This window comes from Gorilla gorilla, chromosome 19 (assembly GCF_029281585.2).
Source record: "Gorilla gorilla gorilla isolate KB3781 chromosome 19, NHGRI_mGorGor1-v2.1_pri, whole genome shotgun sequence".
NCBI classification, from domain to species: domain Eukaryota; kingdom Metazoa; phylum Chordata; class Mammalia; order Primates; family Hominidae; genus Gorilla; species Gorilla gorilla.
In genome coordinates, this window is record NC_073243.2 from 106,989,715 (window position 1) to 107,017,424 (window position 27,710).

Genomic DNA, 27,710 nt, shown 5'->3' on the forward strand with positions numbered 1-27,710 from the left:
CACTTAAATATTAAATATTCATATTGGTGAGGGGTCTCAGATAAAGTGATCAAAATTAGAATCCTAATAGGGTAATGTGCAAAACTCTGTTAAAACGAATTTGAAAACAAAGCAAATGTAACACTTTCTAGAAAAGGGTAACTTAACAAAATTAATCTAGAGGAAAGCATAAAAATTTTTCTTAGGGAATCAGGAAGGTTTCTCTAAGCAAGATATTAAAGGAAATAGGAAAGCAGTGATTTTATAAAAATACTAAAAATGTCTGTAGGGCAAAACAGACTAAATACAACGTTAAAAATCGTAGAGAGAAAAAATCGATTGCTTTTTACCTTTTAGGGTGACAAATATTTTTAAGATCTTGGTAGCATGATTGTTGGTGAGCATGAGGACAAGCAGGCAATCTTACATTCTGGGAAATGTAAACTGAGGCCCCACTCAGGAGGCAGCCCCAGGGCCAGCCCATATATCTTTGCACCACAGACATTATGAGTTAACGTGCACAATTCAACTCCAGGGAGTTAACTTTTGGGAATTCTCGCCAAATATTTCTTGTAAGAATTTCTTCAATATCAGTGAACAGGTGTGAATGTGTATGGCAGCCTTGTTTATAATAATAAAACTAAAAATAATAAAAACAAGAAACAATTTAAATGGTTACCAGTAAATTCAGGGTCAATTTTTAAAGTATATTTGTATAATTGGAGGTTATATAACCACTAAAAATTAGAGTTACATACTGATGATAATTATAATTAAACATTTTTTTAAGTTTCTGAAGCTGTGGCCCATATTTTCTATATAATACCTATTGATTACTCATCCATAGCTACATTCTGTAAGGCATCAGTGTCCCCTTTTTATGGGTGAGGAAATAGAGATGTAGAATGATTCAGTAATGTTTTCAAGGTGAGCTCGCCAGGAAATATAGTGTAAGGATTAGAACAAAATCAGAGTACTTTCAGAACTTGTAAGTTTAAGGTTTATGCTACAGGGTTTCCAAAAGGTATTAATTTGTTAAAAGTACATAATACAGTATATAGCATGCTCTCAATTATGTTCATTTTAAAAATTGTGTATCTACACTTAAAGAATTTTCTTGGATGACTGAAGAGAAATTGTTGATGTTGGAACAATAACCATCTTCAGGGGGAAAAGCCTCTTCAGGAGGAGAAAGTTGAGTAGGAGGGGTGCAAGAAGAAGATTATACTTCCTTTTTATAGTTCTCTGCACTACTCAAGTTCAAGTCTGTGCATCCATTCTTTTAAAATAATGTGAATGGCATTGCTGGATCATTGGATTACAGATGAATTTTAAAAGTCCTAATAAATGTTATTACATATTGCTCTAATTTTATAATGCAATCTACTCCTGCAGAACATCAGGGTATCATTTAGAGCTCTGCAATACCGAACTATTAGTATTACTATTATGCTGATTTTTTTCAGTGATTTTGCAAATCTAGTGCTGCCCACTGACTGAGACACTCACTAGGTATTCTCAGCTGCTGACCCACGGCATCCAATGTCCATTCTAAATTTGCCTCTGGTGTGGGGAGCCTGGGTCTGATTCTTACTTGGGAGTTGCGGGGAGAGTTCGCTCACATTAATGTCCATGTAGTGAAGCCCTGCATGGGGCTGGGCTGTCCTGGATGAGTCCGGACATTTGTACAGTGTGAACTGCAGGCCTGGAGGAGCATTTCCTAGACCTTGAGAAAACACCAAACACAACTCTCAAGGAAAATAGGATTTGGGGTGGGAGACATAAAAGACAGAGGAGGGTAGGTTTATCAAATATTGGAAGAGGAAGCATTGGCTGCAGTGTTACCACTGGGGGTGAGAGGAGGCAAGACGAAGGTAAGCTTGGTAGACTATCAATGAAGCCATCAGCACCACCATGGGGGGTAGACCTCCTGGGGCCCAAATACCACACAGCCATGGGAAAGTGAAATTCTTAGAATTTATGCAGGATTGAGGGAGAGGGCAGAGGCAGCCTTTCCTGCAGTGCTATTCATGAATGACTTCGGAACCTTCTTGGCCTTCTAGAACTCCGGGAACTAAATGAAGACACAACAACATTTTACCTTTTACAGTTCTACCAGGGAATGCCAAGTGTGAAATAAATTAAATAATGGTTAAAGCCAATTAGCTTTCAACCTTTTTGCATTTTAACTAACTGAGAAGCGTAAGCAGTCATCAATGTGTTCAACCTTGTATAACGCTACCCAATTAGTTTCTCCATTACCGAAGGTAACCAGTTTAGGTATTAAACCAAAAAAGAAGAAAAATTCATGCATGGCTTAAACCAATAACAACACTTTTTGATATGCAAACACTTGCTCACTTTTCAAACCCCCACTCAGAAGATGATTGGCTCCTTAAGAACCTAGAATAGATGTGATCCAGCATCTCCCCTGCAGGTTGCAGCGGACTGATAGAAGGGAAAGGCCGGGTGACTCGGACACTGCAGAATTTATCATCCCATTCTCATACTTATTAGCTGTGTGACTTTGGATGATTTACTCAGCCTTTCTGTGCTGCTCTGTCATCTAGGATGCAGATATAAGAACAGCTACTTGTCACGAGTTTGTAAGACTTAATATACTTAAAGTATATGATCTAGTGAACATTCAAACAAGATTTGCTGAATTAATAAAACGAAGGATGTAAAATATTATACTTCGCCCTGATTATCTTTGCTTTCCTTCTGATAATTCAGAGAGCCCCTGAGGAATTTTTCACTCTGCAGTTGGAGATCCCTCTGAAGCCCTGAGTGTTGGTGCACCCAGCACCACAATCATCCCAAACACAATTTTGTTTCTGACCTGCTGCTTTGCTTTTTACACTCTTTCTGGTTCCTGGCCTACACGCTTGTGATCCAACACAGCTGTTTCAGATTCAGAACCATCTCTCCTTTCTCCCAGGCTCAAGGCTACATTCTGGGTGGCCCAGGGTGAGAGGACCGGATCCCCAGGCAAAGGTGTCCAGCTGCAGTTGGCAGATTTTTGAGTTTTCATTAACCAAGTCGTCAAGCATTATACTTGTTTCATTAATAATTTAGTCTGAGTTACAATATTCAGTATTTAAATAATCTCCAATTTCATTAAATACATAGAACATAGTAACTGATAAGACTGATATTTTGATATGCCTTGATAAACAACAGATAATAAAAAACACAAAAAAGTCACTTCATTAGCTTGTTTCATTATTAGTTTGCAAGCTATTCTAAAAGATAAGGTAAATTGCAGAAGATTAATGTTTTCTTCTTATCAGAATGAAGAATATTTGTTTGGAAACTCAAAATGTCTAGGGGAACCTGCCTGTAGCTCACAGTAACCACTGGAATGTCAGGCGGGTGGATTATTAACCAGGCTTCAGAAAAGGCCAAGTCCTTCAGGCTTTAGCAAAGGACAGGCTTTGCTCTCACAGGGTCTGCCTTTCTCATGACCAATTCTGGAAATCATTTTACATTAGAAAAACTCACCAAACACTTATATTGCCTTCATAAGAAACGAACGAATATGTGTTGTGTTACTGCTGGGAAATGCTAGCTCTGAGCAATGTAAGTAAAGAAAATATTGAAGCTCAGCAGTAGGATGTTTACTGTAGTATATTTGTTGTCATTCATCACTAAAAGTTGGTAGATTTGTATTAATTGGGATCTGCTGAGATTCATAGAAACTGCTCATTAAAGTTTCATAAATCAAAAAATAAAATAGAAATTAAGAAGAAATGAATAAACGCCCAGTCACTGAGGTTATTTCTACAGCAATGAGACAGACTCCCAGTGAACCAGTTCCAAGCGTGTCTCAGGTGATGCCATGCGCCCTATTCATGAGAGCCACCTATCAATAAACACAGTAAAGAAGTAACTGGGCTCATTATAAGAAAGATGCATTTTAATTATCAAGTAATTTCATTTTTACTCTCCTCCATCTTTTCTCCTGAAGTGTCATTTGTTTTGGGAATATTCTATTCATTCTAGGTCTTCTTAGTGATATTTCAGAAACACTAGATAATTTCAACTTTTATCAAACTTTAATCAAAGTGAAACTTTGCTTTTTATTTTCTTATAACCTCAGAGCCAAATATGAATCTACACCAAAAGCCACAGTAATTCTTGTTGTGTGATTATATGTGATATCTTGAAAAAAAATGTGGCTAAAATCTTAAATAAACCAAAAAGCTTCCTTTTTCTCCAAGAGATTTTGTGTCTGTTTCTTTTTGTTCCTCTCTCCACTACACCTGACTTAGGCACTGGGCTCTCTCAACCTTTCTGTCTTCAAGGACAACGGGGCTGATATGCTGGTCACAGGAATCATGCATCATCCTGAACCCAAAGAAGTCCAGGCTTCACAATTTCAGTCATTTGCCCAGCTCTAAACTTGTCCCCTGGTCACTTTCCAGTTGCTTATGTATAGACTCAAACTACTAAGGCTTTGACACTGGACACTCTGACAAAGTTTCTGGTTAAAGCTGAATCTTGTGAGTGACGAGTTACTCCCATCATCATAATCCATCAGAAAGGACTCAGTCCTTGGTTTCTCGCAAACCCCAGTTCCTCCTGCAGTGATATCAGCACGTATTTGTAAAACATAAATACCTGTTGTTCGTGCATGAGGAGGAGAGGAGGCAAGGGTGAGGCAGGGCTGGACAAAGGAGAAGCAGGACTGGGAAAGAGTCATCTGGAGGTTGACTGGATATAGGCATAGATGGAATTGTTGAGTTCTACCTGGATCTTGTGGCCTGGCTAAACTGGATCAGTGAAATAACCATCCCAGCAGCAGAAGTGTGACTTGGGTGAAGTGCCAACTGTCTATGTGCCCCACAAATACTGTCTCAGATGGCCAACGTGCCTCCCATGGTTTCTGCACAGCTGGGCACACCTGAGTCATCAGCCAATCAGGCTTTGGATGAATTCTATGGCAGGAAGAAGGCTAGAGAAAGCAGAGTATAATTTAATAGTATAATTTAAGAATGCGCTATGATTATCCTCGGTTATTCCAAATTATCATTGACTGTGGATTTACTCAAAACCATTCCTGTATCTATATGTTCCTTGTTCACTAGGAGAAGCAGTGATTTTTTTTGTACGTTAAAATCTCATCACTGAAGCCTCAAGGGTACAACACTGAGAACATCCACATTTCTGGCCTTGTTCTTAGAGCATGAAGAGCTCTCATATTTTTAGTATTTAATACTCATTTAATTCACCTGGACATTAATTAAATTTACCAAGATTTCTTGCCAAACTCTACAATCTAATCTTCATAGTGATATAATTTTTGATTAGAGCTTAGATGAAAATATTTGTGACTTCCTCCATCCCTGGCTGAAGAAGGAATTTGGAGTGAAAGGTGATCGATCCTCTGTCAGGGGTAAATACTTCTTACCCAGTTCTTAGGATTTTCTAAGAAGGGCAGGACCCAGGAGCACAGCACTTCTCAAACCCAAAGTGCAACAAGGAAAGATTTCAGTGGGAGAGAGGATGCTCTCACCATTGTCCTTGCCTGTGGTGTCAAGGGGAGGGTCAGGTGGAGGCAGCCAGCTGTGAGTGAGGAACAGCACAAGACTGCTGAGAAGCTGATATTAAGAAGGCAGAGCCAGATGGCCAAACAGAAGCTTCTGCCAAACCTCCTCCTCACAGGAGCACCAGATTGGACAACCATCCACACAAAAAAGTACCTTCATGAGAACCACAATTCAGGTAAGCAACCACAGTACATGGTTTTAACTTCATATTGCTGAAAGAGTCACTTGAGGCTCTGAGGAGGGTAGGAGAGACAGTCTTGATTTGCCAAAGCCACCCCTTCCCCATCTCCTGGCAGTGGCCACATGGCACAGACAGAATCTGTGTGATTGTGGGAGGGAGAGAACAGCGATCATGGGACTTGGCCTTGGAATTCAGTGCTGCCCTATCACAGTGGAAAGCAACACAGGGCAGAACTCAGCCGACACCCACAGACGGAACATTTAGACCAGACCAGGGCAAGCTGGAGGGTCAGAACCATCACAGTGGACAGAACCTGAGATCCAGTAAGCCTTGCCACTGTGGGTGAAAGTGCTCTGAGGTTCTACATAAACCTGAAAGGCAGTCTAGGCCACAAGAACTGAAATTCCTAGGCAAGTTCTGGTGCTGTGTTGGGTGTACAACCGGTGGACTTGGGGGCATGCAACTTAATGAGACACCAGCCAAGGTGGCCAAGGGAGTGACTGTGTTAACCCTCCACCAGCTTCAGAAAGCACAGCTTGCCACTCTGAGACAGACTCCTTCTCTCTACTTGAGGAGAGGAGAAAAAAGTTTAACGAGCACTTTGTCTTGCAATTCAGAGACCAGCTCTGCCCCAGTAAGATAGGGCACCAGGTAGAATTCTGAGGCCCCCATTCCTGGACTTAGCTCCCAGATGACATTTCTAGACACACACTAGGCTTGAAGGGAACCAGCTGCATTGAAGGGAATGACCCAGTCCTGTCAGGATTCATCTCCTGCTGACTAGAGAGCCCTGGGGCCTGGAATAATTAGCAGTGGTACCCAGGCAGTACTCGACATGGGCCTTGGGTGAGAGTCAGAGATGTGCTAGCTTCATGTGTGACCTAGCACATTTCCAGCTGTGATGGCTATGGGCAGAGACTTCTTCTGCTTAAGGAAAGTAGGAGGAAAAGTAATGGGGATTTTGCCTTGCAACTTAGGTACCTTGCAACTTAGGTACCAATTCCAGGCTTTGGCTCTTGGATGGCATTTCAGGGTCAGCCCTGGGTCAGAGAGGAGCCTACTGCCCTGAAGGGTGAGTCTCAGTCCTGGCAGCATTCACCACACATTGACTGAAGACACCTTAGGCCTTGAATGAGCATTGGAGGCAGCCAGGCAGTACCTATCAGATACATTTAACAAAGAGATTGAAATAATTAAAAAGAATCAAGAAGAAATTCTGGAGTTGAAAATGCATTTGACAAACTGAAGAATGCATCAGAATCTTAATAGCAGAATTCATGAAGCAGAAGAAAGAGTTAATGAGCTTGAAGACAGGCTATTTGAAAATACAGTCAGAAGAGACAAAATAAAAGAATAAAAAAGAATGAAGCATGCCTACAAGATCTAGAAAATTGTTTCAAATGGCAAATCTAAGAGTTATTGGACCTAAAGAGAAGGCAGAGAGAGAGATGGAAAGTTTATTTAAGGAATAAAACAGAGCACTTCCCAAACCTAAAGAAAAATATCAAAACCCAAGTACAAGAAGGTTGTAGAACATCAAACAGATTTAACCCAAAGAAGACTACCTAAAAGCACTTAATAAACAAACTCCTAAAGATCAATGACAAAGAAAAAAAAGATCCTAAAAGCAACAAGAGAAAAGAATAAACAACATACAATGGAGCTTCAATACATCTGGCAGCAGACTTCTCAGTGGAAACCATACAGGCCAGGAAAGAGTGGCATAACATATTTACAATGCTGAAAGAAGAAAACTTTAATCCTAGAATAATATATGCAGAGAAAATATCCCTCAAACATGAAGGAGAAATAAGGACTTTTCTAGACAAACAAATGCTGAGGGATTTAATCAACACCAGACCTGTCATCCAAGAAATGATAAAGAGAATTCTTCAGTCTGAAAGAAAAGAACATTAGTGAGCAATAGAAAAATCATGTGAAGGTAGAAAACTCACTAGAAATAGTAAATACAAAGAAAAACACGAGATTTTATAATACTGTAATTACGTTTGTAAATCACTCATATCTTGAGTAGAAAGACTAAAAGATGAATCATCAAAAATAATAACTACAGCAACTTTTTGAGAAATAAGACTAAAATACAAGTAAAAACAACAAAAAGTTAAAATGCAGGAGGACAAAGTTAAAGCACAGAATTTTTATTAGTTTTCTCTTTACTTGTTTCTTAGTTTGTTTATGCAATCCTGATAAGCAGTCATCAGTTAAAAGTAATGAGTTATCCTGTAATCCCAGCACTTTGGGAGGCCGAGGCAGGCAGATCATGAGGTCAGGAGAGCGAGACCATCCTGGCTAACATGGTGAAACCCCATCTCTACTAAAAATACAAAAAATTAGCTGGGCGTGGTGGCGGGCACCTGTAGTCCCAGCTACTCAGGAGGCTGAGGCAGGAGAATGGCATGTACCTGGGAGGCAGAGTTTGCAGTGAGCTGAGATCGCGCCACTGCACTTGAGCCTGGGGGACGGAGTGAGACTCCGTCTCAAAAATAAAAAAAAAAGTAATGAGTTATAAGATATTATTTGCAAGCTCATGGTAACCTCAAATTAAAAAAAAAGTACAAAAGATACACAAACAGTAAAAAGCAAGAAATTAAAACATACCACAGGGAAAATAACCTTCACTAAAAGGAAGACAAGAAGGAAAGAAATAAAATGGCACAAAAAACCCCAGAAAACAAATGACAAAATAGCAGGAGTAAGTCCTTACTTATCAATAATAAAATTGAATGTAAATGGACTAAACTCTCCAGCCAAAAGACATAGAGTGGCTGAATGGATTAAGAAAAAAAAAAAGAAGACCCAATGATCTGTTGCCTACAAGTAATTTCACCTATAGACACCCATAGACTAAAAATAAAGGAATAGAAAGAGATATTCCATGCAGATGGGGAAAAAAAGGGCTGGAGTCCTAAACTTACATGAGACAAAATAGATTTCAAGACAAAAACTATAAAAAGAGATAAAGAAGGTCATTATATACTGATGAGGGTCAGTTCAACAAGAGGATACAACAATTTTAAATATATATGCACTCAATATTGCAGCACCCAGATATAAAAAGCAAATTGTTATCAGAGCTAACAGAGAAATAGATCCCAATGAAAAAATAGCTGGAGATTTAAATGCCCATTATCAAGACAGAAAATCACCAGGGACACATTAGAATTAATCTGCATTATAGACTAAATGAACCTAATAGATATTTACATAACATTTTATCCAATAGTTGCAGAATACACATTCTCCTCCTCAGCACATGGATAATTCTCAAGAACAGACCATATGTTAGGCCACAAAAAAGACTTAAAAAATTTTAAAAACCCTGAAATTCTATCAAGTATTTTCTCTAACCACAATGAAATAAAACTAGAAATCAGTCACAAGAGGAATTTCGGAAACCATACAAACACATGGAAATTAAATAATATGCTCCTGAATGATCAGTGGGTCAATGAAGAAATTAAGAAGAAAATTAAATTTATTTGAAAAATGATAATAAAAATACATCATACCAAAATTTATGGGATAAGGCAAAAGCATACTAAAAGAAAAGTTTATAGGTATAACTGCCTACATCAATAAAGTAGAAAAACTTCCAATAAACAACCTAATGGTGCATCTTAAAGAACTAGAAAAGCAAGAGCAAACAAAACCAAAAATTAATAGAAGAGAAATAATAAAGATCAGAGCCAAAATAGATGAAAGTAAAACAAAGAAAACAATAAAAAGATCAATAAAATGAAAAGTTGGTTTTTTGAAAAGTTAAACAAAATTGATGAACCTTTAGCTAGACTAAGAAAAAAGAGAGAAGACCCAAATAAATAAGATTAGAGATTACAAAGGAGACATTACAGAAATACAAAGGATGATTAGAGGCTTCTGTGAACAGCTATATGCTAATTGGAAAGCCTAGAAGAAATGGATACATTCCTAGACACATACAAACTACCAAAGTTGAATCATGAAGAAATCCAAAACCTGAACAGACCAATAACAAATAATAATATCAAAGCCATGATTAAAAATCTCCTAGGGAAGAAACACCCAGGATCTGATGGCTTTACTGTTGAATTTTACCAAACATGTAAAGAATTAATACACTCCTACTCAAACTATTCTGAAAAACAGAGGAGGAGGTAATACTTCCAAACTCGTCCTATGAGGTCAGTATTATCCTGATATCAAAACCAGATAAGAACACAAACAAAAAAAGGAAACGACAAGCCAATATCCCTGATGAACATTGATGCAAAAATCCTCAACAAAATATTAGCAAACCAAATTCAACAAGACAAAAAAGATTATTCATCATGACCAAGTAGGATTTATCCCTGGGATGTAAAGATGCTTCAACATAGACAAATCAATCAATGTGATACATCACATGAATAGAATGAAGGACAAAAACCATATAATCATTTCAACTGATGTTGAAAAAGCATTTGGCAAAATTCAACATTCCTTCATGATAACAATCATCAAAACACTGGGTATAGAAGGAACATACCTCAGCACAATAAAAGCCATATACGGCAGACCCACAGCTAGTGTCATACTGAATGGGAAAAAAGCTGAAAGTCTTTCCTCTGTGATCTGGAACACAACAAAGATGCTCACTTTTACCACTGTTATCCAAAATAGTACTAGAAGTCCTAATTAGAGCAATCAGACAAGAGAAAGAAAGAAAGGGCATTCAAATTAGAAAGAAAGAAGTCAAATTATCCTTCTTTGCCAGTGAAATAATCTTAGATTTGAAAAAAATCTAAAGACACCACCAAAAAGTTATTAGAATTGATAAACAAATTCAGTAAAGTTGCAGGACATAAAATCAGCATACGAAAATCAGTAGCATTTCTATATGCTAACAATGAACAATTTGAAAAAAGAAACCAAGAAAGTAAATTCATTTATAACAGCTACAAATAAAATACAATACTTAGGAATTAACCAAAGAAGTGACAGATCTCTACTATTAAAACATTAGAAAAACTCTCCAGAACACTAGAATGGGCAAAGTTTTATTGAATATACCTCATAAGTACAGGCAACCAAAGCAAAAATGGACCAATGGGATACCTGCAAGTTAAAAAGCTTCTGCACAGCAAAGAAAACAATCAACAAAGTGAAGAGACAACCCACAGAATGGGAGAAAATGTCTGCAAAGTACCCATCTGAAAAGAGATTAACAACCAGAATATATAAGGAGCTCAAACAACTCTACAGGAAAAAAAATCTAAGAATTTGATTTAGCAATGGGCAAAAGGGCTGGGTGTGGTGGCTCACGCTTGTAATCCCAGCACTTTGGGGGGCTGAGGCGGGTGGATCACCTGAGGTCGGGAGTTCGAGACCAGCCTGACTAACATGGAGAAACCCCGTCTCTACTAAAAATATAAAATTAGCCGGGTATGATGGTGCATGCCTGTAATCCCAGCTACTCGGGGGGCTGAGGCAGGAGAATCGCTTGAACCCAGGAGGAGAAGGTTTCCACGAGCCGAGATCGTGCCATTGCACTCCAGCCTGGGTGACAGAGTGAGACTCTGTCTCTAAATAAATAAATAAATAGAAATAAAAATAAAATAAAATAAAAATGGGCAAAAGATATGAATAGACGTTTCTCGAGAGAAGACATACAAATGGCAAACAGGTATACGCAAATTAGAGAAATGCAAATCAAAACTACAGCGTGATATTATCTCACTTCAGTAAGATGGCTCTTACCTGAAGAACAGGCAACAAAATGCTGGCGAGGATGTGGAGAAGAGGGAATCCTCGTATACTATTGGTCGGAATGTAAATTAATACACCCACTCTGTAGAACAATTCGGAGATTCCTCAAAAAACTAAAAATAGAGCTACCATAGGATTCAGCAATCCTGTTCCTAAGTGTATATCCAAATGAAGAAAATCGAAGAGACATCTGCACTCCCATGTTTATTATAGCACTATTCTCAAAAGCCATGGTTTGGAAGCAATCTAAATGTCCATCAAAAAGCAAAGGGATAAAGAAAATGACCCAATATTTAGAGATGAAGGTGAAGCGCCTCAGCATTAGTTCAGCAGAATCAAATTAGGAGGTGACACACATCTCCAGGGAGTAGACACATCCACTTCTGCTGTCCACCCAAGTCCAGACAAGAACCCGAGGGCACATGAGCAGGCGAGAACAGGAACTCAGTAAGCACCCTCTCAGCAGAAACTGGGCGTGGACGACCTGCTTCTCACTCAAAAAGGAGCCACAGAAGAAGTCCGTGAATGGTCTATGAACATGCAGCAAGGACACCTAGCGAGCAATCGTGTGATTAAATGTTAATGACAAGAATCAACGCTGCAGAAAGGCAAACCAGCCATGTGGAGGAAAATCACTAACGGCTCTGTCAGATGCAACAGAGGAGGACCAATACACCAAAGGCTCAAGGAAGGTGATAATACAGAAGCCAGCTGAGGCCCACCTAGGAATTCCACAGCGCACATCCAGTCATGAGAGGTCCCAGATAGTACAACTAACATGGAAAACAAAATTCCAGGAGACTGTGTGTGCTGAGCAATGAGGAATGAATGTGGCAGTCCTCCCAGGTCCCTCTTTAGCCTTCGCTGGACATTTAACAAAACTGGAGGGGCCTTCTGTGAGAATTCATAGCAGCTAAGCATGAATGTTTTCCAAAGACCAGTATTTCCTCCTACATTGAAACAAGAAATGTTGCCAGAAGGAGCAGAGTAATAATTATTAAATAGAACTTCCATTTACTGAGCCCGTCATCTATGCAAGGAACTGCATTTCACAGGTATTACTTTATTGGTCTTTGCTGTAGACCTGTGAAGAGGTTGTAGGAACTGATACCTACGAAGGATTAAGCCATCAACCTGAGTTTCCAAGCCAGGAAGTGAGAAATCAAATCCCAAACCATCTAGCCCCCATGCCATAGGATATCCATGCTACGTATCACTACCTGATGAGATCGAGGAAGCGGCACTGCATGGTACTATTGAGAGGAATCCAGGGCTCAGGGGCTATCCCAGATTCAATGTGTTAGGATACTCCTGACCCAGCTTGTTAGCTGCTCCTTGCTAATCAGTAACTACTAGATCAAAAAGAAAAGAAGATAATAATTAGTTAATTATAAAGTGGAAAATAAGGGCTCTATCTATAATAAAAATGGTGATAGTTACTTATGGTGCAATTAGAGACATTTAAAGTCCTGAATGCTTTTTTTAATTAAAAGTAAAGAAAATAAATAAACTAGGCATTAACTTGAAGAGTTTTTAAAAAGTGCAAAGAATGACCTCCCACAAACCAGAAAGGAATTGTAAAATAATAATAATAAAAATAATAATAATAAGTTTCGGATAAATAAAGATGTAAAAGAGTAAAACAACGTGAATATTAAAGGAGTCAAGACAATTCAAGAGCTAATTTTTACACCAAAATGGACATGCCTCATAAAAATGGAATGAAAGAAAATATTAAAAGGTCAAGAAAATAGATGATATATGACTGAGATTTAAAATAAGTGATGGAACTTTTCTTGGAGATTAAATGTCATCATAGTAAGTATTGTTACTTTACATTAGTGAATTTGTTGTTGCATTTGTAGTTATATTTGTTACGCTTTTCAATTCTGTGACATCTTTCAGGCCAACATACTAAAAGGATCTAAGTCTATTAGAGGAAGCCTTCCAGATGTGGGCTACTCAACATGGTAGACATGAGCCACATGTGGCTATGCACATTTAAATTTAAATTAATTAAAATTGGATACAGTTAAAAACTCGCTTCTCCAGTTACTGAATAGCCCCACATGGGTATTCAAATTTAAGTTTAAATAAATTAAAATCTAATAAAATTTAACGTTTAGGCCTTCCACTCCTCAATTGCCACATGTGGCAGGTGGCTACTACCCTGAACAGCACAGACATTTGTATCCCAGGGCAAAGCACTTGTGGAGAGCAAGGCTCTGGAACCCTGGGTAATTAACACATCTTTGAAAGCTTACTTAAGACTAACTTGCTAGACAAAGGAGAAGTGGCTACAATATTTCTCTACAAGTAGCACACATAGCCCAGTTAGGGTCAATCTTAGAAATCACACTCACTAGCAACCTTCTAAAACTGTCCCAGCTAAAATATTTAGAACACGCCAACCTAGACTGATTATCAATAAGACTGCTTTGGTTGACACAAAAACATCTGAACTAAGAACAACCAAAACTTAAGATTCCGAGATCCTGTACCTGTACATTCCAAAGACACAAAGAGAAATATTGAAGCAAATGATCATCAGTCAAAGGACTGAATATATTCCTGGGACCTAAGATACCTCATGTCACCTTTAGACATGAATCTCATTCCATACCGTGGAACAAACTCAGTCTCTCTTATCCAGGGAGTGTAGTGTTTTTGTTCAGTCATTCAGTCACTATTCATGAACTGCCTGTTATGAGACAGGCACTCTACTACACAATCCAGTCACAACAATGGATAAACTATGCAAATATCCTTATCCTCATGAAGCTTAGGTTCCAATGTGGGTGGGGGAACTGATAATCAACAGTAGTCATCGTAAAATGTGAAGCATAAGAAGTTAAAAGGTAATGAGCAGTACAAAAAAAGAAGAAAAGAAATAAACAATTCTGGATGAAAACAGATGTCAGAGTGCAGGAAAAAGGGTTTGACTTTTACATAGGGTCATCAGGTAGGGTCATCATTAAATAGGGTTATTATTTCAGTGACGGCTTTGATGAAGCGAGCAGCTGGCTGTGAGCATACGGGAGGGAAGGCCGTGGGCCCAGTGGAGGGAAGAGATGCTGTAAGGACCTGCAGTTCCACCTGGCAGCCACTGACATGTGTGTTCTTTGCAAAATATCCACATATGATACTTTCACCAATTAATAATAATAGTTCAGCAGGGCCTTATTTTCCAACTGGAAACACTGTCTTGGAAATTATCTTTTAGCTCATCCTATGGAAGGGACAGCTCAAAGTTTTGGGATTTTCTGTGCTATCTGAGACATCACCGTCTTCTTCCTCAGAGAGCTACACTTGTCATCTGGCTACTATCACTCTGGAATCCCTTATAATTTTTTTCTCTACTGATTTATAAACCAGATCACCCTCTACTGACAACTTTGCAGCGTTGTCTCTGGGAATACAGCCCAGGACCCCCGCAGGAAGCCTTCCCAGGAGCCTGCACCCCCTGGCCAGTGTTGGTTTCCCCCAGGCTCTCTGGGGGCTCAAGACTCTCCAGCCATGCCGTGTTGCTCTTAAAGGTGCAGCTCACATTAGACCCAGGTCTGTAGCACACACAGTGGTCATCGGATAGCCAGTGATGGCTTCTGAGGTCAGAGAGCTGGTGCAAGTTCTGACTCTGCCTGTCTTCAGGGCATGAGCTCCGTGTGTGTGCGTGTATGTGTGTGTGTGTGTATGTGTGTTTGTGTGTGTGTGTGTGTGTGTGTGTGTGATGGTGAGTGGGGCAGGGGGAGAGAGTAACTGTATGTCCAGATACCCAGTTTCCATGTTTGCAATTAGAGGATAAATCCATAACTATTTCACAGGATGACTGTAGATTAAAAAAAAAACTTCAAAGATGGCAAAAAAGAGATATTTTAGAGTTATCAATCAAGATTACAGGACATATTTTTAAAAAATAAAGGCAGTGCATGGGGACCTGTGGAAGACAGGAGATAAAGTGGGTGCAGGACTCTGTGCTGTTGAAAATGACCGAAAGGCCAAGGGCAGTGCGAGGGAGTCGCAGCTGATTCAGGATAGCTATTGCCTGAGTAAGGGCAGAGGAGGCGGCCACACTGGCAGGCGGGGCGAGAGAAAGCCAGGCACACACATGTGTTTCTCATCAGAGGCCATGGGTCGTGAGGGGTTGTCACCTGGACCTATAAGCCATTGCTGAACTCACCCATGTTTTTGCACTCACACTCACTCCATCCCAGTGTGTGGCCCCATGGCTCCATTCCCTCTGGCCACAGCAGGCTGCCAGCCTGAGGCAAATTCTATGCTGAGCTCATCAAGTTGACACTTAGCTCATGAATCAGCTGTTTTCCCTATTTAATTCTGACTCTAGTGGTACTTCTCCTACCGGTTTTGCTGCTGATATCCAGTCTCTCACAATGATGCTCTTTAGGGTTCAGCTTCCAGGAAAGTTACACAATATTAATAGTTCTTCTCTTAGTCATACCAACATGGATAGCATTCACTTATTAACCACCTACTACACCTCTGCCTCTGTCCCAGGTATTTTATACCATATTATTATATTATCCATAATCCTTGGAACAGATTTGCAAGGTAGGGATTAGCAGCTGCATTTGTGTAGGTAACAAATTGAAGCTCGGTCAATCCAAATGTCCATTAACTGGTGAATGGATAAACACAGTGGGATACAATGGGGCGCCGCTGAGCAATGGAAAGGAGGGAAGTACTGACAGACACAACGTGGATGAATCCAAACACATTATACTTGGCAAAAGAAGCCGGAGCAGAGGACCCAGTGCTGTGTGATTCCATTTCTATGAAATGGCCAAAAAAGGCACTGGAGGTGGGAAGCAGAGGAGTGGTTGCTGGGGCTGGGGTGGGGCTGGAGTGACTGCTAAGGGGTATGTGAGTGCTTTCTGGGTGCTGGAAATAATGTAAGACTGAACTGTGAAGAAGGTTGCACAACTCCACATTTACTAAAAGATGACTGAACTGTGCACTTCAAGTGGTGAGGGGTAGTTATGTAAATCATACCTCAATAAAGCATTTAGAAAATAGAACAAAGCTAGGCCGAGGAGGGTGGGTCACGAGGTCAGGAGATCGAGACCATCCTGACTAACACGGCGAAACCCCGTCTCTACTAAAAATACAAAAAATTAGCCAGGCGTGGTGATGGGTGCCTGTAGTCCCAGCTACTCGGGAGGCTGAGGCAGGAGAATGGTGTGAACCTGGGAGGTGGAGCTTGCAGTGAGCCGAGATCGTGCCACTGCACTCCAGCCTGGGTGACAGAGTGAGACTCCGTCTCAAGAAAAAAGAAAAAAAGAAAAAAGAAAATAGAACAAAGCTGAAGCCCTGGAGGGTGACCAGGACACGGTGAGCCCAGGGCTGGTGGGCTCCTACTCCAGACACTTCCTCCACACCGTGGTGCTTCCTTGGTGCCCAGGGCGTTGTGCTATTGTAATTCAGAGAGAGTGCCCTTGGAAGAGAATCCGTCCAACAGTGCAGCACAAAGACTCAGAAGGCTGACTGAAGGGCTAGATTCCTTACAAAAGAACACAGAGGCAACTAAGAAAGCTGAGAGACTGCAGCCAGTGCCAGGAAGGTGTCATGTGCCAAACTCACTCCCCTTGACTTATGCAGAACACAGCAAGATTGTGGACAAGAGTCTTTGTTTCCCTTTCAGCAACGTTACTCTAAAGGCAGCTATGATTTGAGACCAGTTGTTTCCTGCCTCCTCCACACTGCCACTGCACAGGGCAGCCCGAAATGGAAGGTCAGAGATATTTTCACTTGTGGGTTCCCAGCTGTGGGCATACAACAGGAACTGAATGTATCTGCGCTGAAAACGGGACTGATAGGTTGAAGGTTACTTATGGAGTTTGCCGCCTTCTGCATATCCACCCATGATTCTCAGAACTTTTGTCTGTGGGAATCATCTCAGAAGATCTTCCTTCTCCAAATATTCTGCCTCAGCCGGTGTGGGTGGGGTGTGATAAAGGACATGTTTAGTAAGATTCACAAACTCAACACTGGGATACACCACATGGGTCACAAAGGGCTAGGTCCTGTTCACCCTGTGCTCTGTTTGTTGTATTTGTTTTTCTCCTCAGCCCTGCAGTCAGGGAGCAGGACATGGCCTCTGCAGGAAAGCATGGTGTTGTGGGGTGTCCACCATGTATCCAAAGGACTGCTAGGACACAATCTGACTTTCGGTGGAGTTTGTTATTACTGAGATTTCCTTACTCTCAAGCAAGTTGACCTTAGACACCAAAATTTTCTGATGGCAAATAGATAAATATCGAAAGCAATACTGAGTACAACAACCATCCATTAAGTTCACTGACAGACTGAAGACATGGCCTCATCATGGCTTTTGCACTGTAGGGCCTGAGGATGATAATTTGTACCAATACTCATATTCTACATGACTTCCCTTACACATGTAACACCCCAGGCCATTACCTTAAACATCCGTTGCTGTGGCTACCAAATTTGACCATTCATAAATTCCAGCCCCAGTTGTATATATGACTGCATATACTCTCATACATGTCAGAATCCTGTGGGGATTAGAAAAGTTATGAATGATCTTTCAGGATGCTAGCTCAAATTGTATAATCATCAGATGATGCGGTAACCACAGTTCAGATGAGATTTGGGTGGGGACACAGCCAAACCATAGCAGGCAGTGAAGTTATTTATGCTCAGGTTACCCAATAAAATAATTTAGCAAAACAAAAGGTTTCTAAAAAGAATTTTCCGAAATCACTGTATAGCAGTGTGTATGCCTGTCACTCGTTGACAAGGATGGTTCCTGGCAAGTTACATATTTTTCTCCACAAAATAAGTGAATAAATAAATAAAAATGCCCCAATACCTATTCTCTCAGCAATTTGCAGGTGAGACCCTCACCCTTTTTGGTCAGGCAGTGGTGGCTGTTACCACAAAGCTCCCTGAAGTCACCTTCCTGTAAATTCTCCAGGAGCATTTTTGGCTTGGCCACATTAAATGGAAATAATGCTGTTAGAACTATTGCTGTTATGTCCACGATAAACGCAGAATTCCAGATAGCTGTGAATCAAGCTGAACTAAGGAGACCATCCACTCTCTAGAATTGGAAATCTCCGTAGGCTTCTTTCAATTAGTTTTTGATCTAAAAATGCTTTAAATATATGTGTTTTTCTGTCTGTCTACCATATTCTCTCTTCCTCTCCTCTCCTCTCCTCTCTTCTCTTTTCTCCTCTCTCTCTCTTTTTCTCTCTCTCTCTGGTCTTTCATCACTCAATCATATAATCATGGGAGCTGATAGCCACCAGAGCTATGAAAGTTAAAGAAGCCCTCCAGAATTCTCTGTAGGAATCCTGGCTTTCTCAGCAAGGTCATACAGAATTGCAGAGCTGTTCCCCGTGCATGCACCAAAGTGATTAAAAGCACAGACTTTGTACATCTAAGTTCCTCTTTTCCCGCCAATACCCAATGTTGCCCAAACAATCAATTAGACTCCAAGGATGCTCATGGGAATGTTCCTGGGAGGAGATACGGATGCCTGGTCAAATGCTCAGCCTTTACACTGAGATCCCATAGCCATGGTGTGGTTTCCGGGCTCTCACCCTTGTTAGACGTCAACTTTTGGCAGGTTAGATAATGGGTCTGATTGGCAGATTTCCCTTAAATAAAATAGGAATAAAAAAGTTTCTCATAATGTTAATATAATTAAATGCAATAGCAGTTCCTGTAATGAATCTGCCTAAAATAATTTTTTAAATGCCTGGCATACAGTAGATGCTTGTTTCAATATCAATTATTTTCCTGACTTATAATGGGTACATTTTCAGATTTTATTGGAAACTATTCAAATTATATCACTGACACATACTTTAACATGCATACGTCTATCGTAATAAAGCAGAATTCACCATAGGCTTGCTCCATAACAACCAAACATGGAAATTAGATTACAAGTATGCCTTGGTACTGGGGTACACTAAAGATGAGAAACGTTTTTCTCCCAAGCTTTGGTTTGGGAGTTGGAGAAAAGGGATATGTGTGTTGAAAAAGAACAGTAAGATAAATAATGCCCTTTGCATAAAACTTTCACAGTCCCTGTCCCCTGCCCCAGCCATTATCTAGTCACAGGGAGCAGAAGAACCATTTCTGAAGACCCACATAAGTGAAGCAGGTCAAAACCTAAGAATGTGTCTGCTCTTCCTATGATAGAAAATATATTATTGAGTGCACCAGCAGCTACTCTTCTAGGTAAGGGCTGTGAATGGGGGCTACAAGAATGGTATTAACGTGAAGAGAAAAATAGTGGAAAGGACCTGTGAATGGAAGGTGAATTAAGACAGTATGGAAATTTGGAAATTTAGCTCATCACAAAAGAAATTATCCACCAGCATCCAACCACACATGGTGGCAACAGCAACCAGACTCTTCTGACACATCTATGTATCTACTGATATTTTGCCCAACATGATAATTAACTGTCCATTATACTTATCGACTCTACAGTTTCACCCATATGTGCACTGTATCTAGGACAGCTGTGTTATGTCCCCTTATCCCATGACAGAGCCTGGAGTCAGCCACACCATTGACAAAGGGTGGATGAAAGGTGGAAACTGGAGAAAGAAGTTGGTTGTCGTTGACTTTGAAACCAAGATCAAACAAAAACGACCTCTTGAAAGTCTCCAACTCTAATCCATTTTAGAATGCAGAAGATGAAGGTGAAATCTAAACTGTGAATAATTGCCAAATAAGAGGATTAATCTGCAAACTGTACAATGGAATGTGATACAATGTCAAAATGTAATTAATATGCTTGGCCTTCATGGTTGCATATGTCTGTTAGATAGAACAGATAACTCTTGATTTTATCGTAGTATAGATAATGCCATGTGCATACAAAAATATAGGTAATAAACTAGTGTATATGTAACTGAAAGCTGACACTCAATAATGTGATTACTAAGGTATGGGCTTTTAAGATATTTTTACATTTAAATTGCAATCTGTGAGATTAGCAAATTATTCTAAGATAGTTAACACTTTAAGACAAATGTGCCCAAATCTATCGAACACTGTGTTTTTTGTATACACATAAAGGCACAGGGCTCCCAGGGCACTCGTCCTCTCTGGTGGGACTAAAAGCTGGGTTTGCCAGTTCTCAGCCAATGGTGCATACATGTAACTTAGGCCTGAGGTCAAGTAAAGCTGGTTTTTTTTTTTTTTTTGGTATATTTTTAAGTTTGTAAAGTTTTAAGACAAGGTAAGGTGCACTTTCACTAGTTTAAGTAAATGTAAACTTGTGCATGACCCAGTCAGTATTTGAGAAACAAAATTCAGAGGAAATTATTTATCCCATAAAGATTTTGCACCCACCACAGCCTGGGGTTGCAGTTGCAGGTATTTCAAGACTTTAGACTTGGGTCTATTTCAAATATGTGGGCATAGATAATTCTTCTACATTTTTATAAACCAAGTAGCTCTGGTTCTTCATCTAGTAGAGGAGGTATTGGTCTAACTTTTCATGGGGTAATCACAGGAAACTTCAAAGTGCTGGGAGTCAGTGGGATTTAACTAGACTGCATGAGCCCACCACTATTTCCCAATGGACAATATGCTGAACTACTGAAGGCAGAATAGATAATTAGGATTGACATTAGATACAAGAAAGTTTTAAAGTAGTAAACATATAATTATGTTACATGTCAAAGCAACACTAGAAATTCAGAACAATGGTGCTGAATGGTGAAGATAAGGCTACATTAAATTTGGGGCCTTCTTAAGGAACAGATAATGACTTTTGCTTTTACTTATGGTCTGCCTATTCTGCACAGCCCTTTATTCTTAAACATTCAATATTTACTCACCCAAGTCTTCTACACATACTTGTACATTTCAGCTAGACACGTGCTACAAAAGATCCTAGCTTCTTTTTGGCTTAGTAGCTGCAATCCATCATTCTTTATTTATTACCTAATGATAACCTGCAAAGGGAATAGTAAAAACTCCCCCATCTTCAGTTAGGTCATCTCTGCAAATAAAAACAAGGTTTATGGCTCCTTTGACTGCCTCAGGGTGAATACAAATCAAAATGCTGGTTATTCTGGGCACTTCCCTTGTTTATGATAACTTGTTAAGCACAAGTGATCTCCCGGTGTTGGGAATAGACAACTTTCTTTCAAAATGTGGGCGTCAGCAATGGCTCTAAACATTGCAGAACACTCTCACATTTTAAATAGCTTGCTCAAATGATATGTCTTTTTATCATCCTAATTGCTTTCATAAGTCACTCTGAAGGTTCTAATGTAATAAAATACATTCTAATCCTATTGCCATCCCATCTGTGGGACTTCTCTGAAGGTCAGTATAACTTCACCTCTTGGTTCCTTAACTCTGTTTGAACTGGCTTGCATCACAAAATGTGCACGGATTTTCTGATTAGATTTTATTTGTATTACACAGTTCAATAATGAGTGGGGGCAGCAGGGACTGAGGAGAACAAATACATGTTCAGTTCTTACTTTGTGCCAAGCCCTGTATTAAGGGCTTTCATATGTTGTTACTCAAAACTCACTCAGCCCTAGGAGGCCACAGTGTTAATTGTGAATTAAGAAAGCTGAAGCCCAGGGTAGTGAGCTAGCTGGTTAGTAAGATAAATCACACTTGATCAAGACCTGTCTGACTCCAAAAGCCATGTTTTTCCACCACATTTTCCATTTACTTAAGAAGCGTTTTTATTCTGCTTCTCGTTGGAATGTTTGTCTAAGTCAATATCTTTCTTCGCATGTAGAGTTCATGTTTTCCTGCTGATTTATTTTGCAGAATGACTTCCACAGTCCTTCAATTGTAGGTTCTCTGAAGTGCTTGTTGACTCACTTGGTTCTGGATTTTGATAAAAGACATTGATTATTATCTGGTTTATCTTAACTAACCAAACAAGGTAAATGTTGAGCATGTTTCTGATTTTACGAGAAGTGCCAGCCTTTCGGCTTTGAGTGTCAGTATAGATGGTCACTGCATCACTTTTTGTGGAGGATGCAGGGTGGTGAAAGTGCCTATTCACAAGAATCTTAATACACGATAGGCAATCTCTCCTTGGAGTAAGTTTGGTAATTAAATAAGACATGCCTAAGAGACTGAAGCACAGAAATTACAACGTCTCTATGCTTAAGCGATAGATACAAAAGGCTAAGAGCTGGACAAATGCCACTTAGTTGCTTGAGTTGTACTTCATATAAATTACATCATATCATGTTACTTAAAGTGTATTGCAACATTTATTATTTAGAATTTGTGTAGAGATTTTCTTTATCTGTAACTAGAAAAGTGACTTACATGGTTAGGACTGAAAAGTGCTCACCTCCAATTGGCCTTTCCTGAGATCACCCACATGTGAACAGCACTTGCCCCATTTGCTTCCCTGCTTTTCAGATATGCTCCCAGGGCCTCAGAGACACTCCTTGGACCTGCATGATGGCTGATTGGGAAGTGCATGCTTCCCAAATGCAACTTAGGTCCAGTTTTAGATTGGGCCTTTTGCAGTCAATGCACTCCCTCTGTAGATACAGAGACTCTTTCCAGTACAGATAGAACCAGCATCTTTCTTCCATCCATTTACCCATCCATCAACTTATTCATCCAACCATGCACCCATCTTCCCACCCATCCATCCAGTTCCTTTCATGGGCTGGGAACGCTGCCAGGCAGTGGTGGTACTGTAGGAATCGTAACAATCATGGTACTGCCCTTTAAAATGCTCTTTGTCTATTGAGAGGAAGGGGTAAATGCTAAACTGGTAACCCAAATAAGAATTTAATTGAGATAAGTCTTCATAAAGAGAAAAATAAGGTGTAGTATGGATGCATAAGAAGGAAGCCTGCCCTGGCTTGGAGCAACAGTGAAACAGTGTGATATTACTTATGGGAATGACTTTTCAACTGAGACCTAAAGAACAAAGTGACATTTAACCAGAAGGAATGGGATGGGAGTTGTTTTGCAGGCAGAGGCAACAGCATCCGCTAAAACCCTGAGGGGATGGGGAGTTTCTTTATTTTGGAACTTACAAAAAGTTGGTGCAGGCCCCTTGCCCACTTTTGCTGGAAGTTCCACAGGGCACAACTTGAAGTGCCTTATGTGGAGGAAAGCTCAATCAAAAATAACATTCTTTGAAAAAGTTCTCAACAACTGTGGACGTAAAGAGGGGTTTAACACATTGAAGGAAAAGCTCTTGCTTTTTTTCACCTAAGAAGAAAAGACTCATACAGATTTAAATTATGATAAAAGAATAAAAGAACCCTAGGGTTATTGAGACAATTACTTTTCACAGATTTTGGATACTAAAAGAAATCACCAACTGCTTAAGCCACATTTCACTTGACATGTTTCGAGTCCAATTTCTAATGTCTTAAGGGCTGTACAAATAACTATTCAGTGACAGAAAATTAGAGCCACCAGATGCATCATGTCACTACTATTGAAGCTTTCTATTATTTTATTACCATTTTTAAACTAAAGGCAACCAGCCATTTCATCATATATATAAAGCTAGGGAGTGATCAGCGTATGATTTTTTTTTTAAGTTTTATCCCAGAGAGGCTTATTTTTGCTACAAAACTGCTAAGATTTTACATAATGCCAGTACATCCCTTATTTGGTATTTCCATTTGTTATCAAATATGAAGAAAAAATAGAAATTCAACCTATTTTTAGGTAGACATTTTTCAAATAAATTATTTTAATTTAGTTTTTATATATTTAGTTTCTATATATTTCTGTGAAATTATAGGAAAGAAGATATAAAATTAGCACTGATTTTGCTACTAATTTAAAATGCTGATTTACTTGATTTTAAACACTTGCTGTTCTTCCTAAAAAAAAAGTTAAACTCTTAAGTAGTGAAAAATACATTCAACAAATGACAAATGATGGATGTGATTATTTTAAAAGGAATCAAAGTCAGTAAAAATGATCCATGCCTGGAATCACTGGGGATGGAGGATCAACAGGAGAGCAAGTGCAACTAGGAGTTTCTGATTCACTGCTGCGGCTCATGGCACTTGAGAGTTGGTAGGGGATTACTGAGAACAGCTGTTGTCCACAATCACAAAGGACAGGACTCCATTGAGTGTGTAAATTCCCTTTGATACAGAGTCTGGCCTCAGGCCTCTAGAAGATATACCCTAACTTCTCCTTCAGAAGTGATTTAGAGTAGACAAACTTAGACCGAAAATAGACACACACACAAGCCCCTGAGTGCTAATTTATACCTGTATGAGTCATGAAATACAACCCCCAAGCCTACTGAGGAAACTGTTCCTTCTCCCTCCTGGCAAGCTACATAGAAGGCTTAATTTTAATCAAAGCAGTAAAAGGTCAAGTGCAGCCTACCATGGGGGAGGAATATCCGGACACATCGTGTCTGACAGTTCCAGCCCCATACAAGAACAAGCCTGTCACAAGGCCTAGCAAGGTTTAGTTAGCCCATTCCTTTCCCTATATAAGGCTGGAATATTCCTACTTCAGTTTTTGGGATCCCTTTTCCCCCATCCAAATCGGTGGTTGTGCAGATGATTTTTGTAAGGCAACAGAAGTCTTATTCCTCCATTGCAAAAATCATTCATTCTTTGAATACATTTTTATTGAGGGCTTTACTATATGCCAGGCACTATTGAAAGTGTTGGGGATAAAGCAAGAAAAAGTCAAACATCCCTGGTAGTTATTCTCTCAATATTTAGGGTAGCAGGCAGCTTGATTATACAAAGAAATCACCTCTCAACTCAAAGCTCTCCCTTTAAACTGTTTCCTGATGTGAAACTGGAACTATACAAATCCCATTTCTGCTTTGCCACCTGATCTCTATTCACATCCACCAACAGCCCACACAATGGGGACAGTCTAAGCAAGGTGGAAGAACCTGCTCTTTCCTGTCTAGCCCCTGCGGACTGTCTATGCCTCACTTCCTGTCTGTTCCTTGTGGACTTCCCGTCTGTCCCATTGGGCTTCCTGTCTAGCCCCAGTGGACTTCCTATCTGCCTCCTCACTTTCTGTCTGTTCCCTGTGGACCTCCTGTCCATCCCAGTGGGCTTCCTGTCTAACCCCTGTGGGCTTTCTGTTGGCTCCCTCACTTCCTGTCTGTCCCCTGTGGACTTCTTGTCAGCTCTTGTGGACCTTCTGTCTGTTCCCTCACTTCCTGTTTTTCCCAGGGGTGGACTTCCTGTTTGTACCCAGTGGGCTTCCTGTCTGTCTCCGGTGGGCTTCCTGCCTCCTGTTCCTGTCATTCTCACTTCACCCTTGCGGTGGCAGATCATTCCAATTGCAGCCGCTGATTCTAGTTTGTAGCTTACTTAAAGAGCCAGCTACATTGTTCTCCCTCAGAGTCCTAGCACCAGCTAGCTCCTACTACTAAGGGATTTGAGGCCCAGCTCCAAACGTCTGAATTTTGAAAATCCCAAACTCTCCCCTTAGTTTCTTCAGCCCCAGGGGCAGTATATTCTTGTAGTTGTTGTCTAGGGTGCTTTGATACTCTCTGTTTAATTTTTCAGTTCTCAAATGCCTACATAATGCATTGTATTAATTCTCTCTCTTGAAATAATTTGTGTGGTTTCTGTCTCCTGACTAGACTGTGATTGATACAGTTAATAATAAATGCCAAATAGAAAAATAAAATAGGGATAGGAAGTGGGAAACAAGGATAGGAATGAAACAGCGCCTGGGCGAGTTTAGATGGGTGGGCCAAGGAAGCCCTTAACAGACTTCCTATCTGTTCCTTGTGGACTTCCTGTCTGTCCCAGTGGGCTTCCTGTCTAGACCCAGTGGACTTCCTTCTTAAAAGGTAACATTTAAGGAGGAAAAAAGGTCACATCCATGTTAAGCAGATACAATCAGGCTGCTCTCGTTAAACCTCAGGCAAAGCAAGATCCTGCCTTCAAGAGCTTGGTTTCATTTGGACTCTTTTACTCTCTTTGTACTGGACTTTTGCTTGAGCAAGCACTCTCTTTAAAAGTAGATTTCAGACATCCTGTCATTCAGACAGTCCCAGGCCTGTATCATCCCCGAGAGTCAGTGGCCACAGGGATCATCTTCTGTTACACCCAGGGAATCAAGTTTCAGGTCTGAGCATTACTAAGAAGTCATCTCTTAACTCCAAACTGTGCTTTTAAACTCTGCTTTGTGAGGCTGAGGCTGGAACTCTACAAATCTCACTTCTGCTACGCCACCTGATCCCTATTTCATGATGAAGAAGTAATATCATCAAGTGATTCTTGGTGAAAACATTGCTGGACAGAGAATCTGAAGACACGCACCCTAGACCTGTCTGAATTCCACCCGACTTTGTGATATTGCCCAAGTGACTCCACTCCACTTGGATCTCAGTTTCATCACTTCAAAAATGAGAGAAGTGGAACAAAACCATAGATTTTATAGCTAAATTTCTCTAGTCATCTAATTTTTGTTTACAACTAACAGTAAATTAATAGAAAAATCTGTCATCACTTCAAACATGAAAGATTACCTTATAAAATATTATTTGATCTAATGAAATATATTCATTTCTGTTAATTTCCAAATTGCACTATTATATTTATTCTTATGTAATTAGCAGAAAAGTAAGAAATTATCTACACTGTCAATTAGTTCTTCACAATCACCTTAAATTTCCTAGTCACCACCAGCTTTGGCCATTATTTATCCAAAAACCTAACATCTGTCTCACATGCCTCCCTAGACTGACATTTTCATCTGCTTATGCCATCAGGAGTCTTCTCAGATAGTGACACTTTCTTTCAAAAATCATAGTATCTCTTCTGATCATCCCCCATGTGGGTTCTTCCTTTCTATTCCTATTTTATTATCCTTGCTTAAGAACATTTTTCAAAGTCAGTTGAAAGTCTGGCAGCATTTCAGACAGTTTCCTAGGATTTATTGAGTGTTTTAGAAAAATCTCTCAATGACTAGAATTTCCAGGGAATCCCTGGAGTTTGTGGGTAGAAATAAAACCCAGTACAATTCAAACCAGGGCCCTGAGTAAGTGTCAAATCAAGTGAGAGTATAGACAGAACTGAGAATTACAACATTTACAAGTTTTCCAACAGTTTTGAAAACAATAATTAGACTTTAGGAAAAATGATACCTATCCTGTGCATTAATGCCTTGACAAACATCATGTTTTATGCAAGAGGAATTAAATTTCATGCAGATTTTATGCCAATGGCAGTTGACAGATTATATTTTTTTTTCTAATCCAAGTACAGAACTTTCAGAAAATCCTAAGAAAA

At 39.8% G+C, this 27,710-nt stretch overlaps 1 protein-coding gene across 1 annotated transcript in view; it reads right to left on the reverse strand.

The window, feature by feature from the left end:
* The window catches only part of ADAMTS16 (ADAM metallopeptidase with thrombospondin type 1 motif 16), a 181,420-nt gene that overhangs the window by 140,220 nt on the left and 13,490 nt on the right, over positions 1-27,710 (reverse strand). The window lies entirely within an intron of this gene.